The following is a 17,482-nucleotide window of genomic DNA, read 5'->3' on the forward strand; positions in this document are numbered from 1 at the left end:
TTTCCCCAGGAGAATGACAAATATGTTTCTCCCAGTTTAATTTGCAATAAATGTGGAAGCCTACTAATTCCACTGATATGCTTCTGACATTTTTAGTCAATCCTAGAATTAGTTCCCGTGTTTTATCAAAATTACTGAGGAGTTCATTATAAGACACCCAGTTTATTGCTATTTGAAATTTTTCCTGATTTACCCAATGCAATTTTGTAATCTCATGGTGTATACCGAGCAATGACATGTTGTCTGCGTAGCATACACTTAATTAGCTCCTACATGACAAGGTAAAACATTAATTGCAAAGGGTGCAACTTCTGTATTTTCACTAACAATCCATTACTTAGTCTGATGTCATTCATGAGATTAGAACATAGTATCATTTTATGTGTATTTCATTTAATTGAAACAAAAAATATTTTATTGAATTCAGAGACAAAAATGATTCATGGCATGTATGACATTAGTGGCTGTTTTCTGTCACCAGCTAAATACAGTAATATCCACCATCTCATGTCACAGAAACAAGCATATTGGCAAAAACTCAGTTACTGTACATTTTCATATGGGGTGTTTGCAAATTCCTGTTACAAACTTCTAGGACTTGTGGATGGGCATGACTAGATAATATTTTCAATTGGAACTCATGTCTGGAAACATACCGTTTCTGTGCTAGAACCATTTAAAATCATGTTAGTAACACTACCACTTTTACAAGTAATTGATTAGGTGTGGCCGGCCGGAGTGGCCGTGCGGTTCTAGGCACCACAGTCTGGAGCCGAGCGACCTCTCCGGTCACAGGTTCGAATCCTGCCTCGGGCATGGATGTGTGTGATGTCCTTAGGTTAGTTAGTTTTAATTAGTTCTAAGTTCTCAGCGACGGATGACCTCAGAAGTTAAGTCGCATAGTGCTCAGAGCCATTTGAACCATTTTTTTCATTAGGTGTGACCCAGTAAATCTCTTGTTTTACAATTTAACTCCTTAATAGCCAAACAAATTGCTCATGTACTCATTGACGGATTCTCTTCAACATGATGCAGTACAGCCTCTTCCAATTCAAGTGTGTCTTTGGAACACCACAGTCACACATTCTGATGGTGAAGCCATTGTGTAACTGTGATGAAAAGGGTATGCGACGGAGTCAGACATTGTGGAGAACAATCTTGTTAAAGGTGATGAGCTGCTCTTCCATTGCCATGAGCTTTGCCTTTCAGAAGGATCATGTCAGTTTGTACGCAACTGTGTACTCAACCATGTTACTCTAACACTGACACCTGAATGAGGCTCAAATCAGGTCAGACATCAGCCAGTCCAATGTAACCATGACTACTCTGTTGCATACCTATCTAAAAAACATGTTTTCAAACGGCTGTAGCAGTGAAACGGTATATTTCTGTGCATGGCTTCCTATTCAAAATATCATGTACTTACTACCCTCTACAAGTCCTAGAAGTTTGTAAGTGAAATTTCCAAACACCTTGTAGAATTTGGGTGACTTTACACACATGTAACACATGAAACAAAGATAGCTTCATTCAAAATAAGCAAATACAAGTGTATATAATTTCAAGACCTTATCAACAAAAATTAGATCTACAATAAATATATAGTAGAGTAAATGAAATAGTTGCAAAGTATCCATGTACTGCCTGATAGTTATGTAGTTGATCCTGATTCCATATTGTGAGGAGTGACACAGTTGTTAAATACGAATGCCACATGAAAGGAAAAGTATTATGTAGCTGTTATTAGTACACTAGTTTCTTAAACAGTTGTCCCCCGTCAGTTTGGAGGGGAAAATTGTACATTATCCTTCACCAAAGTGTTCTGTAGGTTGTACATTGTCAATGTAATCATTGTCCCCTACTTCGTGCTTTTAACTTTTTCTCATTTTCAGAACGTCTTTTCTTATTTTTTGACACAGCCCTTTTGTAACATCCTCATCACACCATATCATGAAACTCTCTGGCAGATTATAACTGTGTGCCAGACTGAGACTCAGACTCAGGACCTTTGCCTTTTGCACGCAAGTACTCTACCAACTGAGCTACCCAAGCATGACTCACATCCTGTCCTCACAGCTTTACTTCCACCAGTACCTCACCTCCTACCTTCCAAACTTCACAGAAGCTCTCCTGCAAAACTTGCAGAACTAGTACTCCTGGAAGAAAGGATATTACGGAGACATGGCTTTGCCACAGCCTGGGGAATGTTTCCAGGATGAGATTTTCACTATGCAGCGGAGTGTGCACTGATATGAAACTTCCTGGCAGATTAAAATAGTGAGAATTTCATTCTGCAAACATCCCCAAGGCGGTGGCAAAGCCATGTCTCCACAATATCCTTTCTTTCAGGAATGCTAATTCTGCAAGTTTTGCAGGAGAGCTTCTGTGAAGTTTGGAAGGTAGGAGGCAAGGTACTGGTGGAAGTAAAGCTATGAGGATGGGACGTGAGTCATGCTTGGGTAGCTCAGTTGGTAGAGCACTTGCCTGCAAAAGGTAAAGGTCCTGACTTCGAGTCTCAGTCCAGCACACAGTTTTAATCTGCCAGGAAGTTTTATATCAGTGCACACTCCGCTGCAGAGTGAAAATCTCATTCTGGAAACATCCCCCAGGCTGTGGCAAAGCCATGTCTCCATAATTCCTTTCTTCTAGGAGCGCTAGTGCTGCAAGTTTCACAGGAGAGCTTCTGTGAAGTTTGGAAGGTAGGAGGTGAGGTACTGGCGGAAGTAAAGCTGTGAGGACGGGGCATGAGCCATGCTTGGGTAGCTCAGTTGGTAGAGAACTTGCCTGCGAAAGGCAAAGGTCCCGAGTTCAAGTCTCAGTCCGGCACACAGTTTTAATCTGCCAGGAAGTTTCATATCAGTGCACACTTCACTGCAGAGTGAAAATCTGATTCTAGACACCATATCTTAGTTACTGACAATAATCGCTATTGCAAGATTCCAACTCCATCAATTTCTTTCACTCAAAAACCTGCATCACCCATCCACTTACTCCAGTCCCACTACTGTTAACTCCTACAATACCACAAACAAAATCAAACAATGGAAAATCCGGGATGGAATGTAATAATATTATGAAAAGGATAGTTGCTACTCAACATGCAGTGGAGATGCTGAGTCACAGATAGGCACAACAAAAAGACAAAACCAGGTTTTGGCCAACAAAGTGTGTGTGTATCTCTGTTGTATGTTTTTGACAAAGGCCGTGTTGGCCAAAAGTTTATTTTGTGACAGTCTTTGTGTTGTGCCTATCTGTGACTCAGCATCTCTGCTATATAGTGAGTAGCATCTACCCTTTTCATAATACCACAGGCAGAGCAACATGTGACACCACATCCATTGCTTATCAACTGAACTATTTTCATTGCTTGGCTTTTCATGAAAGGATTGCCACTATTAAACTGGCAAAGCACATGAAGAAACACTGAGAAATGTCTACCCTTGGGAATGGTGGTAAACTATTGCTGATCACGTGATACAAGATGACACAAGAGACCTGAGTGTGTGACACTTCCTGTCAACTGAAGTCTATAAACAATTAAATTCTGAGCACCCATTAAATTATGCCACAAATCCATACAATTGATTGGATCAATAACAATGATGAATTAAAATGGCTTTAGTTCATTCCAGGAGATTGGTCCCTGAGTTCACTTATGATAAAGGTTTGTGTTTTACATACAATAAATCAAAACATTTATTTAAAGTACATTATTTATTAGTAAATACAGGTCACAGAGATCACAGTTCACGGTATCCACAATAACAACTATCAGCCTGGTTTTTTCGCTGTTGCCAACTTAATTTTTGGCAGGTCTTCATAAGAAACAAGATAATGGATGTCTTGACAACTAACCTCAACATAAACTCAGTTATAACTGACTGTGGCAGCCCTTAGAGGCTGCAAAGTGACAAAAATAATGTAAAAATATGTACTTCGTAGTAGAAGTAAGCTGCTTTACCACTATCAATGTTTTAATTTATATTAATTTTTACATAAAAGCATTTGTTCAGTGTATATTACACTAACTGCCATGAATAATATTGTGGCAGCTTCAGTATTTGAGTTATCTATTCCTTCCACAAATCATTATGTCTTCTTAGTGAAATAAAATAAATGTTGCTATATCTGTGAGTCATCGGATACCGGTGCAGACATCAGAGAACAGGTGAGAAACGATGATGATCCAAGGCAGTAATACTGCCTGCAGTCAGAACTCAAATCCTCACTGGAGTCGAGCAACAGGGCAGACAAATGGTGGACCCAACATAGCAAGAGCAAGGCAATAGCAGTCTAGTCTACAATGAAGTGTGACAAACTTTCGACACAATGCTGTCAATAGATCAAGTATGAGCCACAATCCAGATCGAGATCAGAGAGGGAAACTAATATCAAAGTGAAGTCGTCTGTGAGTAGTCAGTGGTATGGTGGAGACAGTAACAAATGCTATCAGACAAAGTACACTACTGACTGAGCAGTTGATGTGTGGTGGTATTTATGCCGGCTGCGAGTGACACTATTGGCTGGTGTGTTCGTGTGGCAAGATGGTGGTGCACTCACTAGGTGAGTGCAGCACTGCAGTGACACTGCCTTCTATCAGCCATTGAGATCTGTTTGTTCTGTTGGACATTCAACTTCTACACAGCCCAATACGAGAAACGTAATTTTTACAAAATTTATAGCAACTGTAAAATGAGGTATAAAGGGTCTCATCTTAAAGAAATTGTTGTACTGGCTCCAAAGCTGGTCTTAGATTTTGTGAGACAGCTATATTTTCAAAGCTATGGGTAATTTAATATTGTGGTTAATATTTTACTGATATTAATTCACCTGATGTGTTTGGATTCCATTGTAGGTGTAAAACATTACCTTTTGCCTGTAAAATTAGTCAAATGACCTATGTTTTGAAAATATCATTTAATTGAATATTGATATTGCACAGCAGATGCCTTTGTAAATATGTTATATAGCTGAGCAAGTAGCCAAAAGAGTAGGTTCCCAACCTATTACGATGTTGTGATCTTTAGTTGTTATAGATCCTCAATTCATGGCAGCAAAACATATGATAATGAATTTATCTGATTTCGACATTGAGAATATGAATTTCTTAGAGGAATATGAAAATGCCATTTTAGTAGGTCTGTTTGGTATCTACTGAATCGGCAAGCAGCCAGCAATGTTTCACTGTTAAACGTGTCTTGACAGTACATAAATTCTATTTTTGTTATGCACAAGCTAGGTTAAGGTCAAAGAGCCTGTTGCAAGGTGTTGCAATTGACATAACTTTGATAACAGATCACTTAAATTATGTCTCAAGTGCCTGCTACACAACATGAGGCAGTTGGGTCCTCCCTCTTAGTTTGAGTTTCTTTGAAGTCCAGAAATGTGGAACTGCTCTCCAACATACACTGTTCACACTCCTAATATTCCCTGCCAGGCCTGGTAATAACACTAAACATGAACAACACTAATGCAGTCAGTTCACTGTTCAATTTGTCACAGAGAATTGCAACTCTTACCATGTATATACCTGTCGACAGTATGTATGTGGACAGTTACATTGATAGCTAACCATGTCTTCTGGGTGCTTCACTTTTTGTCATGCAGTGTATTTTCAGATCCCCCTATTCTTATGCACTTACAGCTCCCACCCCCACCTCCCCTATTTAATTATTTATGTTTTTCATTGATAGAATTCTTATTTCCTTAACAATTTACCCTCTTTCTTTTTCTCAACATCTTTTCTCTTATATTTTCTTCCACTTTTTTATTAATTTTATTTTACTTTTTATCTTCATCTTTTTCTCTTTTCAGTTGGTTTTTCCCATCCCTTTTTCTGCTTTCCGTTAGTTCTTAATGGTACCATTCATTCAGCTTCTCATTTCTCTTCCTCTCAATCCATCTTTATTTCTCACTCTGCCCTATCATCACTTCTGGGCACAGGCTCTCTCGTACTCTCTTATGTCTCCCCTTTTATCTTTGTTTCTTCTCATCCTCACAGCTGGTGGGTCACTCTCATCCTTTTATCTGAGTGACCCATTATTCCTCCTGACATATCCCTTTTTCCTCCATGTGGAAGAACTGACAGTTCTGTAAGGTAGGAATAATTTTTATATGTCTTTAAATGTGTCAGTCAATGGTAATGAAATTATACCTCCTGAAAGAATATACTAGCCACCCACTGTGTGTTCTGGTAATTTTGCAATTTTATGGAGTGAATTCTTCTTTTGAACATTGTACAAAATATGATCTGTGTTAGTTTCCATGTAGCCATAACAGATTTAGAATTATTGTAACAAGTGGAATTAAAAATTGGTATCTGTGAGTACAAGAAAGAAAATAGAAGAAAGATTCCAGTTTGGTGCCAGACTGCACTCTTCCCATGTGGGGATGCCAAGCACAGTGAATCCAAATGAATGAATCATCAGACCATAGTCAACAGTTGAATGAAATTTGTTGATGTTAAGTATTTTGACCAGGACAATTGCACTCATCTTGCTGTTACTGAACAGTACATCATCTCTTTACTTCCACCTATATTTTTACTATCAACAGCATAACTGACAATTCCAAAGATGAATAATGAAGAGACGTATGCCAGTATATTTGAGGTTTAGGAAATAAAATAAAATTTGTTTGGAAACTCTTCTGAGAAAATGACACCTTATTATTAATATAATACAAAAGAGACATTCTTTACTTTGTTTCTGAATATATTCTACACTGAAAATTCCATATATCATAGCTGTTGCAAACTAGTAGAAAATTTTATGTTATAGACCAGAATTCCTGGTCCATTGTTTCCCAACCTTTCTTAGACCATTACCCCTGAGTGCAATCAGATGTTATACAGTACCCCCCATCTTCCCCCTACCGCCACTCCCCCTGCCATCCCCAAATTTAGCTCTTAACTAAACTTCAGAATGAAAAAGAACTTTCTTTGAATACTTTTATTTTAAAAATAGTGAAAGATGAATGGTATTTAGTTTTGTGGGTGTTTGATTAGGTCACCAACTAATGAGTCACTGAGACAATTGGTAACGCTTATGTCTAACAACCATTTTTGTATTTTAGTTGCTTTCAGTAAGGGCACATCATAAATCATGCTCCAGATCTATTCAGTTACTTGTTTTAACAATAATATTGTTATTCAGTCCTGGACTTCACAAATACTTGTTTTTATTGTCATTGTTATCACAGTAAAAAATATTTAAACACATCTGCAAATCTTGATGCCCACATCTCTTTTCCACATGTCATGTGTTGTGTTCAGGTAGAGAGAAAAAAGGTTAGGCACTCATTACAACTCATGCTTCCCCTGCACAACTGCTTTCCCTAGTGGCACTTGCTACACCTGCACCTGCATTTAAAATGAACCAAGTTAAAATGTGTGCACTATACTTACTATTAGTAAATCATTTGATTGCTGGATTCCTTAATTCTGATCTGGTAGAAATTAGAAGAGTTCAGTCTGTTAACACTATGTTTCTGGTCACTCTAACAATAAATAATAATAATAGTAATATTGTATACAGCACTATAGTAGCCCTTATACAGGGTGTTCCAGGAGGAATGGCCAATTTTCAGGGATATAATAGGAATGATCATTCGTAGCAGAAAGGTCTAGTAAATGTGGGCTCAAGATGCATACCTTAAGAACTGTGAGCACTTCTTCATCTTCGATTCTGTGGAACAAACCTCTTCTAATGTAAGATCCTTGCTTTCCATGTTTTAGAGGAGACAGTATGGACCAAAACAACAAAAAGATGTTTAGTACACATGGGCTCTAGAATGCATGATGTAAGCATTTCAGTAGGAGAGATGTTTTTCACACTAGCAAAGATGAACCCCTCATAGCTCATAAGGTATGTACTTTACAGCCCATGTTTACTGGTCTTTTATTCTTGTTTTGGTCCATACTACCACCTCTCAAAATATGAAAAGCAAAGAACTTACAGTAGAAGAGATGTGTTTCACAGTATTGAAGATGAAGTAGTGCTGATATAGGTATACACCTTAGAGCCTATGTTTACTAGACATTTTTGCTTCAAATGATTGTTCATCTCATATCCCCGAATACTGACCGTTCCTCCTGGGACACCTTGCATACTGTTGTTATGCTATCAATTAGTTTATTTATCTGTTTCGAAGTGAGCAATGAAGCAATTTCTTGAAACTTCCTGGCAGATTAAAACTGTGTACCAGACTGAGACTCAAACTCGGGGCCTTTGCCTTTCGCGGGCAAGTGCTCTACCAACTGACCTACCCAAGCACGACTCACACCCTGTTCTCACACCTTTACTTCTGCCAGCACCTCGTCTCCTACCTTCCAAACTTTACAGAAGCTCTCCTGTGAAACTTGCAAAACTAGCACTCCTGAAAGAAAGGATATTCTACATCCATTTACATCTACATCCACACTTCGCAAGCCACCCAATGGTGTGTAGCGGAGGGCACTTTACATGCCACTGTCATTACCAGCCTTTTCCTGTTCCAGCCGCGTATGGTTCGTGGGAAGAACGACTGCCAGAAAGCCTCCGTGCGCACTCGAATCTCTCTAATTTTACATTTGTGATCTCCTCAGGAGGTAGAAGTAGGGGAAAGGAATATATTCGATACCTCATCCAGAAGTGCACCCTCTCGAAATCTGGAAAGCAAGCTACACCACAATGCAGAGTGCCTCTCTTGCATAGTCTGCCATTTGAGTTTGCTAAACATCTCCGTAATGCTACCACGCTTACCAAATAACCCTGCGATGAAACATGCCGCTCTTCTTTGGATCTTCTCTATCTCCTCTGTCAACCTGACCTGGTATGGATCCCACACTGATAAGCAATACTCAAGTATAGGTTGAACTAGTGTTTTGTAAGCCACCTCCTTTGTTGATGGACTACATTTTCTAAGGACTCTCCCAATGACTCTCAACAATTAATTTTATATGATCATTCCACTTCAAATCATTCCGTACACATACTCCCAGATATTTTACAGAGGTAACTGCTACCAGTGCTATCATATAATCATACAATAAAGGATCCTTCTTTCTATGTATTAGCAATACATTACATATGTCTATGTTAAGGGTCAGTTGCCACTCCCTGCACCAAGTGCCTATCTGGTGCAGATCTTTCTGCATTTTGCTGCAATTTTCTAATGCTGCAACTTCTCTGTATACTACAGCATCATCCGCGAAAAGCCACATGGAACTTCTGACACTATCTACTATGCCATTTCTATATCTTGTGAAAAGCAATGGCCCCATAACACTCTCCTATGGCATGCCAGAGGTTACTTTAAAGTCTGTAGACATATCTCCATTGAGAACAACATGCTGTGTTCTGTTTGCTAAAAACTCTTCAATCCAGCCACACAGCTGGTCTGATATTCCGTAAGCTCTTACTTTGTTTATCAGTTGACAGTGCAGAACTGTATCGAATGCGTTCTGCAAGTCAAGGAAAATGGCATCTACCTGGGAGCCTGTATCTAATATTTTCTAGGTCTCATGAACAAATAAAGAGAGTTGGGCCTTACACAATCGCTGTTTCCAGAATCCACGTTGGTTCCTACAGAGTAGATTCTGGGTTTCCAGAAATGACATGATACACGAGCAAAAAACATGTTCTAAAATTCTACAACAGATCAATGTCAGAGATATCGGCCTATAGTTTTGCGCATCTGCTCGATGACCCTTCTTGAAAACTGGAACTACCTGTGCTCTTTTCCAATCATTTGGAACCTTCCGTTCCTCTAGAGACTTTTGGTACACGGCTGTGTAGAATCGAATTTGTATCCCATCAGGTCCAGTGGACTTTCCTCTGTTGAGTGATTTCAGTTGTTTTTCTATACCTTCAACACTTATTTCGATATCAGCCATTTTTTCGTTAGTGTGAGGCTTTAGAGAAGGACCTGCAGTGTGGTCTTCCTCTATAGAACAGCTTTGGAAAAAGGTGTTTAGTACTTCAACTTTACGCATGTCATCCTCAGTTTCAATGCCATTATCATCGCAGAATGTCTGGATATGCTGTTTCGATCCACTTACTGATTTAACGTAAGACCAGAACTCCCTAGGATTTTCTGTCAAGTTGGTACATATTGCGGAGACACGGCTTAGCCACAGCCTTGGGGGTGTTTCCAGAATGAGAATTTCACTCTGCAGCAGAGTGTGCGTGAAACTTCCTGGCAGATTAAAACTGTGTGCCGGACTGAGACTCAAACTGGGGACCTTTGCCTTTCGCGGGAAAGTTCTCTACCAACTGAACTACCCAAGCATGACTCACGTCCCATCCTCACAGCTTTACTTCCACCAGTACCTTGCCTCCTACCTTCCAAACTTCACAGAAGCTCCCCTGCGAAACTTGCAGAATTAGCATTCCGGAAAGAAAGGATATTCCAAAGACATGGCTTAGCCACAGCCTTGGGGATGTTTCCAAAATGAGAATTTTCAGTCTACAGTTGAGTGTGTGCTGATATGAAACTTCCTGGCAGATTAAAACTGTGTGCCACACTGAGACTCGAACTCGGGACCTTTGCCTTTCGCGGGCAAATTCTCTACCAACTGAGCTACCCAAGCACGACTGACGCCCCGTCCTCACACCTTTACTTGTCTGAGTATCTCGTCTCCTACCTTCCAAACTTAACAGAAGCTCTCCTGCAAAACTTGCAGAATTAGCATTCCTGAAAGAAAGGATATTATGGAGATGTGGCTTAGCCACAGTCTTGGGGATGTTTCCAGAACATCCCCAAGGTCACATGAAGTACTGTGTTACTAGAGCAGTGGACGTGCGCACTCTGGTGTGCACCAGATTGTGTAATGGTTGAATGAGGCCTTGTGGAAGGCAGTGGGTAGGAAGAGGCAAGGTGAGCTGGTGGATATACCGCACCAGATATATGTCTGCTGTTGAAGCCATGAGCCAGCTTTTGTTGAAGACGGTGGCCAGAGTCGGTGTCCTGGCAGAATTGGGCGAGTTCTGGGTCGTGCTGCTGGGCAGTGTTACATTAGATTAGATTAGATTTACTTTCATTCCAATTGATCCTTAGTGAGTAGGTCCTCCAGGATGTGGACCATGTCAGAAAAATAACAATACATGTCAAATATTTACAACTAAAACAAATATGCTAATGTACCATTCCACAGGTCCCAAGTGGAATGATTGTCATTTTTAATGAACACTATATGAAAGAGTCATTTTACAAATACTAATGCACTGAATTTAAAATTAAAAAGTTTTTTATTCATTTATAAGGTAATAAACATGTAATACAACTACTATAATACTTATTTACAATGAACACATTACTGCACTGAAATGGTGCAGAAGTTAGATTGTACTTACACACACACACACACACACACACACACACACACACACACACATATTTACAATGAACACATTACTGCACTGAAATTGTGCAAGGCCTTCCCTCTTTCCTGACGAAGCAGCCATTGGTTGCGAAAGCTAGAATTTTGTGTGTATGTTTGTGTTTGTTTGTGTGTCTATCGACCTGCCAGCGCTTTTGTTTGGTAAGTCTCATCATCTTTCTTTTATATATATACACAAATCAGTTGGTTTTACTGAGGAATTCATCAATGGAGTAGAAGGAGTTGGCCACCAATAAATCCCAATAAATCCTTTAGGCTTCTCTTAAAGTGAATTTCATTGGTTGTTAAGCTTTTTATGGCTGCTGGCAAGTTATTGAAAATGTGTGTTCCTGAATAATGCACACCTTTTTGTACAAGACTAAGTTACTTCAAATCCTTGTGAAGATTATTCTTATTTCTAGTATTGATTCCATGAATTGAGCCCCATAGTCCAATGACAAAGCAATGGTGCGTGTGCGGTTGGGCAGCGACGACGTTGTCTATTCCACCGACATGACATAATTGTAAATTCTGAGGTGAACGATAGCTGCCAGAATTTATGTGGGTGACACTGGTCAATGTCTTTCATAAGTGCAAACGTTATGGGTTTGTAATCAATGAAGACCATGAAGTGATGGGCCTCTGCCAATGCCCGAAAGTATTTGATAGCCTGATAGATGGCGAGGAGCTCTCTGTCATATGCAGTTCAGTGCCCTTGAGGGGGAGAGAGGTTGCTGGAGTAGAAAGTGAGTGGCTGACAGGTGTCGCCCACATGCTGTTGCAGGACAGTGCCTATGGGCGAGCAGAGTGAAGCCTGCAAAGTCGCGTTTGACGACCAAGAAGCTGTCTTCCATTTGCTGCGTCCACAGCACCAGCTTGCTCCCTTTTGTTTTTACGCTGTGAGCAGCAGTGAGCAGCTCCTGCGTAGCACTGGAATTCTTTAGACACTGTCAGAAAAAGTTTAACATGCCGAGAAAACGGCGGGGGTCCTTGAGTGTCTTTTGGCGCGGGAAATCGAGTATAGCTTGTACTTTGTCGGGTAAGGGACATGAGCAGGCAGGGGATATGGTGTGGCCCACGAATTCCACCTCACTGCCGCCAAGTATGTATTTTTCTGTGTTGACATTGATGCCAGCATCCTGGAGACGTCCAAAAATACTGTAGAAGTACTCGTGGTGTTCCTCTGGCGTCGTGGAAAATATAAGTATGTCATCCAGGTATGCGAAACAGCACGACAAGTCTTGCAGGACACTATCCAAGAACTGCTGCCACATTTGTGCAGCATTATGGAGGCCAAAGGTCATAAAGGCACTCTCGCAGAGTCCAAATGGCGTGATGATGGCTGCCTTCTGAATGTATGGCCAGAACCTGGGTGAAAGCTATGGAGCAGTCAATCATGCTGAAGATTGTAGCCCCAGCCAGCATGTTGTTGTAGCTGCATAGGAATGACGCTGGGTACCAATCAGGGATAGTGTAGGCATTTAGCTTCCAGTAATCCCCATATGGGTGCCAGGAGCATCCTTCTCCTTAGTGAAGTGAAGGGCAGATGCTCACAGGCTCTTTGAAGGACACAATACGCTGGCAGCGAGCAGCTTCAAACTCAGCCTTAGTGGTGTCCAATTTATGCAGCGCAAGCGGGCATGGCCACCAGAAGATGGGTGGTCTGGACAGGTGTGTTAGACCAAGAAATTGCACCATGAGGTCGGTGGTTGGTTTATGGGCCAGAGCACGCCACCTGCTTCACATCGAAGAGAACAGTGAAAAGATTATGCACTTTGTTGATCTCCCAGTCTCACTGCCAATGAGGTGCCAGTGGTAGTGCAGCATTACGGAGACCAGAGGTCATAAAGGCGCTCTCACAGAGTCCAAATGGCATGATGATGGCTGTCGTCTGGTTGAACAGCCAGAATCTGGGTGAAAGCCTTGGAGCAGTCGGTCATGCTTAAGACTGTAGCCCCAAGCCAGCATGTTTTTGTAGCTGCATAGGTGTTAGTGTTTGATGAGCTCCACTCGATAATGGGGTCAGTAATGTCGGTGACATTGAAGGTCCAGGGCAGGTCCTGTTGCAGGCCCTGATCAAGGGTGTGACAATGAATGACATACGTAGCGACAGTGAAGTTATTTGCTGCTGTCAAGAGAATGGCTGAGGTGGTGTCAGCATTTTGTACAAGCCACCATGGGAGAATAGACTACTCGTAGCCAGTGTATGAGGAATGGTAGGGCAGAATAGGTGTCACAGATGAGCAGGCACTGGGAGACCAAGCAACAATTGTGCGTGCCTAATCCTGGTGGTTGTTGGCATTTGGGTGCCAAAAGCAGGGTTCTCTGCAGTTCATGGCGTTTGGGCTGAAGTACTCGCAATACCAGCAGAGGCCGGCACTGTCGTGAGGGGCATTGCAGATTGGCTGGAGCTGCAGTGTTGTTGTGGTTGTAATGCTGGCAGCTGTGGCTACATGGGCTGTGGTGGTCAGAGTTGAGTCGGACCGCAATTGCTTCAACATTGCTATGTCGACACTGAGGCAGGCAAGCATGTTGTATACTCCTACTGTTGAGTGCTGTGCTGTAGGGCTGGGAGCAGTGACATCATTAGTGGTATATTGAGCAGCGAGGATGAGCACATGCCGTGGTGACTGGCCAGATGATGGCCAGCTGGCTGTGCCAGGTGGGGCTGCACTCACAGGCAGGGAGGCCAACGTCTATTGCACGTTGTTGGCATCAGTGATGGAGAGGTTGGCGTGTGAAACCACTGCTGTATGTATTGGGGCCAGGAGGCAAGCTAGCCAGATGTTATAAAGGAAATCATCGGTGACCATGTGTGGTTCTGTCAGACTTCAGAGGTGGCACAGGAAATGAGAGGGTTGTCGGTTCCCACATTGCTCAAGGGAAAGAAGGACCTGGATGCACCGTATTTCAGAAGAGGTGAGTTGTGTCATGAGGCAGCGCTGGGGTGTCTCGGTGTGGTCGGTGGCTGTGGGCGATGAAATGATGTCAGGGACTTCCATTGCATATGTAGGCTCGAGCTTATGCTGCAGCTGGTGAAGATCACACCTGCTGAAGAAAACCATAGACATGGGTCCCACAGTTTAAGGGCAGCAGATGAGCTTCAGCATGGCCAGTGGGAGTGGTGAATCGCATGGTGGTGCTTCAAGGCCAGGAAGATCGGCAGAGACGAGGACCAGTGTGGACTGTGGTGTGGAGTCCAGCTTCAGTGGCTGGTCCACCTGTGGTTCCGTTGCCATGTTGCATGCACAGGGTGACATTGCAGTGTTCCTTTTGTCCGCCGCTCGTGGTCTCGCGGTAGCGTTCTCGCTTCCTGAGCACGGGGTCCCGGGTTCGATTCCCGGCGGGGTCAGGGATTTTCACCTGCCTCGAGATGACTGGGTGTTTGTGTTGTCCTCATCATTTCATCATCATCCAGGAAAGTGGCGAAATTGGACTGAGCAAAGATTGGGTAATTGTACGGGCGCTGATAACCACGCAGTTGAGCGCCCCACAAACCAAACGTCATCTCGTCATCATTGCAGTGTTCCAGTTCTGCAAGGCATGTGGTGATAATGTCATGTGGCACTAGTGTAGCAGTTGCATGTGCTGGGGTGTCGATTGGGTCAGAGGCAGTAGCCATTCATCTTTAGGTTGCACAAAATGTGGCAAAACATGCTTAAAGCAATGAGTTCATGGTGCAAAGCACACCAGTGTCCATAGCATGAAAACAGAAGTTGCTGGGTACACACATGCAGGAGTTGGAACATGCACCTAATGGGGCAAGGCAGGCAGTAATATGCCAAAATAGAATATTAAGTTGACTGAGTCCATCATTGGGTCATCAGTGTAGGAATGTTTCTTCCTTTATTGAACTAAGTAACATGCAAAGTTGCAAACACATCAAAGACAGGTTCACACATGGCTGGAGTAACACAAATAGCCTCAGGTTCAAAATGTAAAAACAGTCACTCACTCGAGATGTGAAAACACGAGTCGGGTATGGCACAGTAGAAACGGTGGAGTTGGAGAAATCATTGCCTCAGCCCAGTGTTCACTGCATGATATGCACTTACAATACCTGCACAAAGACACGCAAAGTAAAATTTATAGTCTCACAGGAGTGCAATGCAAAAACAACATATCCACTGTGATTGCATGCCAGGCGTAAAGGCAGCATGGTGCAGTCATCTTGCAGCATTGTAAAAGCATTAATGTCAGGTGCACCCTCTCATGGCCAGTTCCTCATGACACAGGCATAGAGTAGCAACTGAAGTGGATAGTTCAAGGGATGGAGAAAGACTGGTGAAACTCAGTTGGCGGAAGCCTTGCTAGGGGCAGCTATTGTTCCACACTGGTAGTCAGTGACTGTAGTGGTGAAGTGTCCTGTCACACAACAAGATTGATTGCTGTGAACAGAAGAACTATGTGAGGGGTTGAAACTCACTGCCTTAGCAGACAGCTATAGCAAGTTGAGAGCAAATGGAACTGCTAAGACAGATGTGTGGTGAAAGGCTGCCATCCCCACAGCTTCCTTTTTTCTTAGTAAGTGATATGTGTATCAAGTTTGGTTATACTAATTGATCCCAGAGCTTATGAGGAGATGTTGTACATATGCATACATAACATACATTGCACACAAATATGTCTGATTCTCTGCTGTTTTACATGGTAAATTTGTCTATGGTATTCAGCCATGTGGCTTGATCTTAGATCCTGAAACACATTGACAAAATTATTGGCTTTCTTCAGAGCTCATCCTCGCAACCTGTGACACACTGAACTGCACAAATAAGAGTCAAATTGTACTTCATACTTATAGAAGTACTCCTCCTTAACTAAACACAAGAAAATACTAATAGGTCATTTTCAAACATTTTTACGTCACCCCTTTTCATCCTGTCCCCCAGCCACAGTGGTAGTGGGGAATCTTACTCCCACAGTATTTTTATACCAATAATAAATCATATACCTAACAAATTGAGTTCAAATTGCACCATGTGTTCCTGAGTTATTCTTTAGTGTCACCCCATTTCATTCCCACCCCTATGGGGTATAGGTGATTCTTAGTCTCACAGTGCCTTTTTCCAATTTGTAAGTTACTAGTAACCCTTGATTCTTTAAAGAATTGAACTTCCCTACATAAAAGGGCTTCAAACTTCAGATTACAAATGAGTTAAAGCATTAGATATTTGATGTTCAGCACGTAAGTGAGAAAAAATTATAAAAGGCTTGAAACTATGTTTAAAGTTCTTTGGAAGTTGCTAAGTGCTCACATTATCACACACTGGGTGTGTATAGTCTAGGTAACTTGCACCTGATTGTAGAAGAACATAGTTTTTCGCTCATCTTGATGTTTGCGGTGTCATATCTCCTGAACTATGTGTCATACAATGCTATAATTTTGCAAGCACATTCACTGGTGTTAGTGGATAATAAATGTACTGTCTGTGGAATATGTTGTAAATAAAGTTAATAATAAAGAAATAATAAATTCAACCATCATGCATAATGCAGCATCTTTTCACGCATCTAATTGTTTATGATATATCTCCCTAACTATGTGTCATACAGTGATATAATTTTGCATTTACACTCAGTGATGTATATGGATACTCTCTGAAAGATGTGTTGTGATTAAAGATAGTACTAAAGAAGTAATAAATTGAAATCTCATGCCTGATGTGGTAGTTTTCAGGCATCTCAATTATGACATCACATCTCCTGAACTATGTGTCATACAATGATATAATTTTGCTGGTACATTTGGTGTGTATACTGCATACTGTCTGGAAAATGTGATGTGAATGGGGTTAGAAGTAAAGAGGTAATAAATTAAAATGTCATGCCTGTTGTGGCAGTTGTACTGCACGAACAGCAAAAATATAGTAAGCAATAAATGTTCCTCCAAAAGTTTCATAAAGGTTTGATATTATATGTAAAGTTTGTAGCAAGTGGCTAAGTGCTCTCATTCTCAAATACTGGCTTTTTGCGTGCAGTGCATTACATTCCTTTTTCAGCCCCACACCCATGCCTTTGAGACGTGGCTGTTTCTTACCACCAAAGTGCTTCCATCTAGATGGCAAATTATATGTGTACCAAGTTTGTTTGAAATTGAACCAGTAGTTTAGGAGGAGATGTTGA

The 17,482-nt window shown here is 41.5% G+C and overlaps 1 protein-coding gene across 3 annotated transcripts in view; it reads left to right on the forward strand.

Moving 5' to 3' along the window:
* LOC126184621 (PDZ domain-containing protein GIPC3) overlaps positions 1-17,482 on the forward strand; it is a 281,730-nt gene that overhangs the window by 227,397 nt on the left and 36,851 nt on the right. The window lies entirely within an intron of this gene.

The sequence above is a fragment of the Schistocerca cancellata genome, chromosome 4 (assembly GCF_023864275.1).
Source record: "Schistocerca cancellata isolate TAMUIC-IGC-003103 chromosome 4, iqSchCanc2.1, whole genome shotgun sequence".
NCBI classification, from domain to species: Eukaryota; Metazoa; Arthropoda; class Insecta; order Orthoptera; family Acrididae; genus Schistocerca; species Schistocerca cancellata.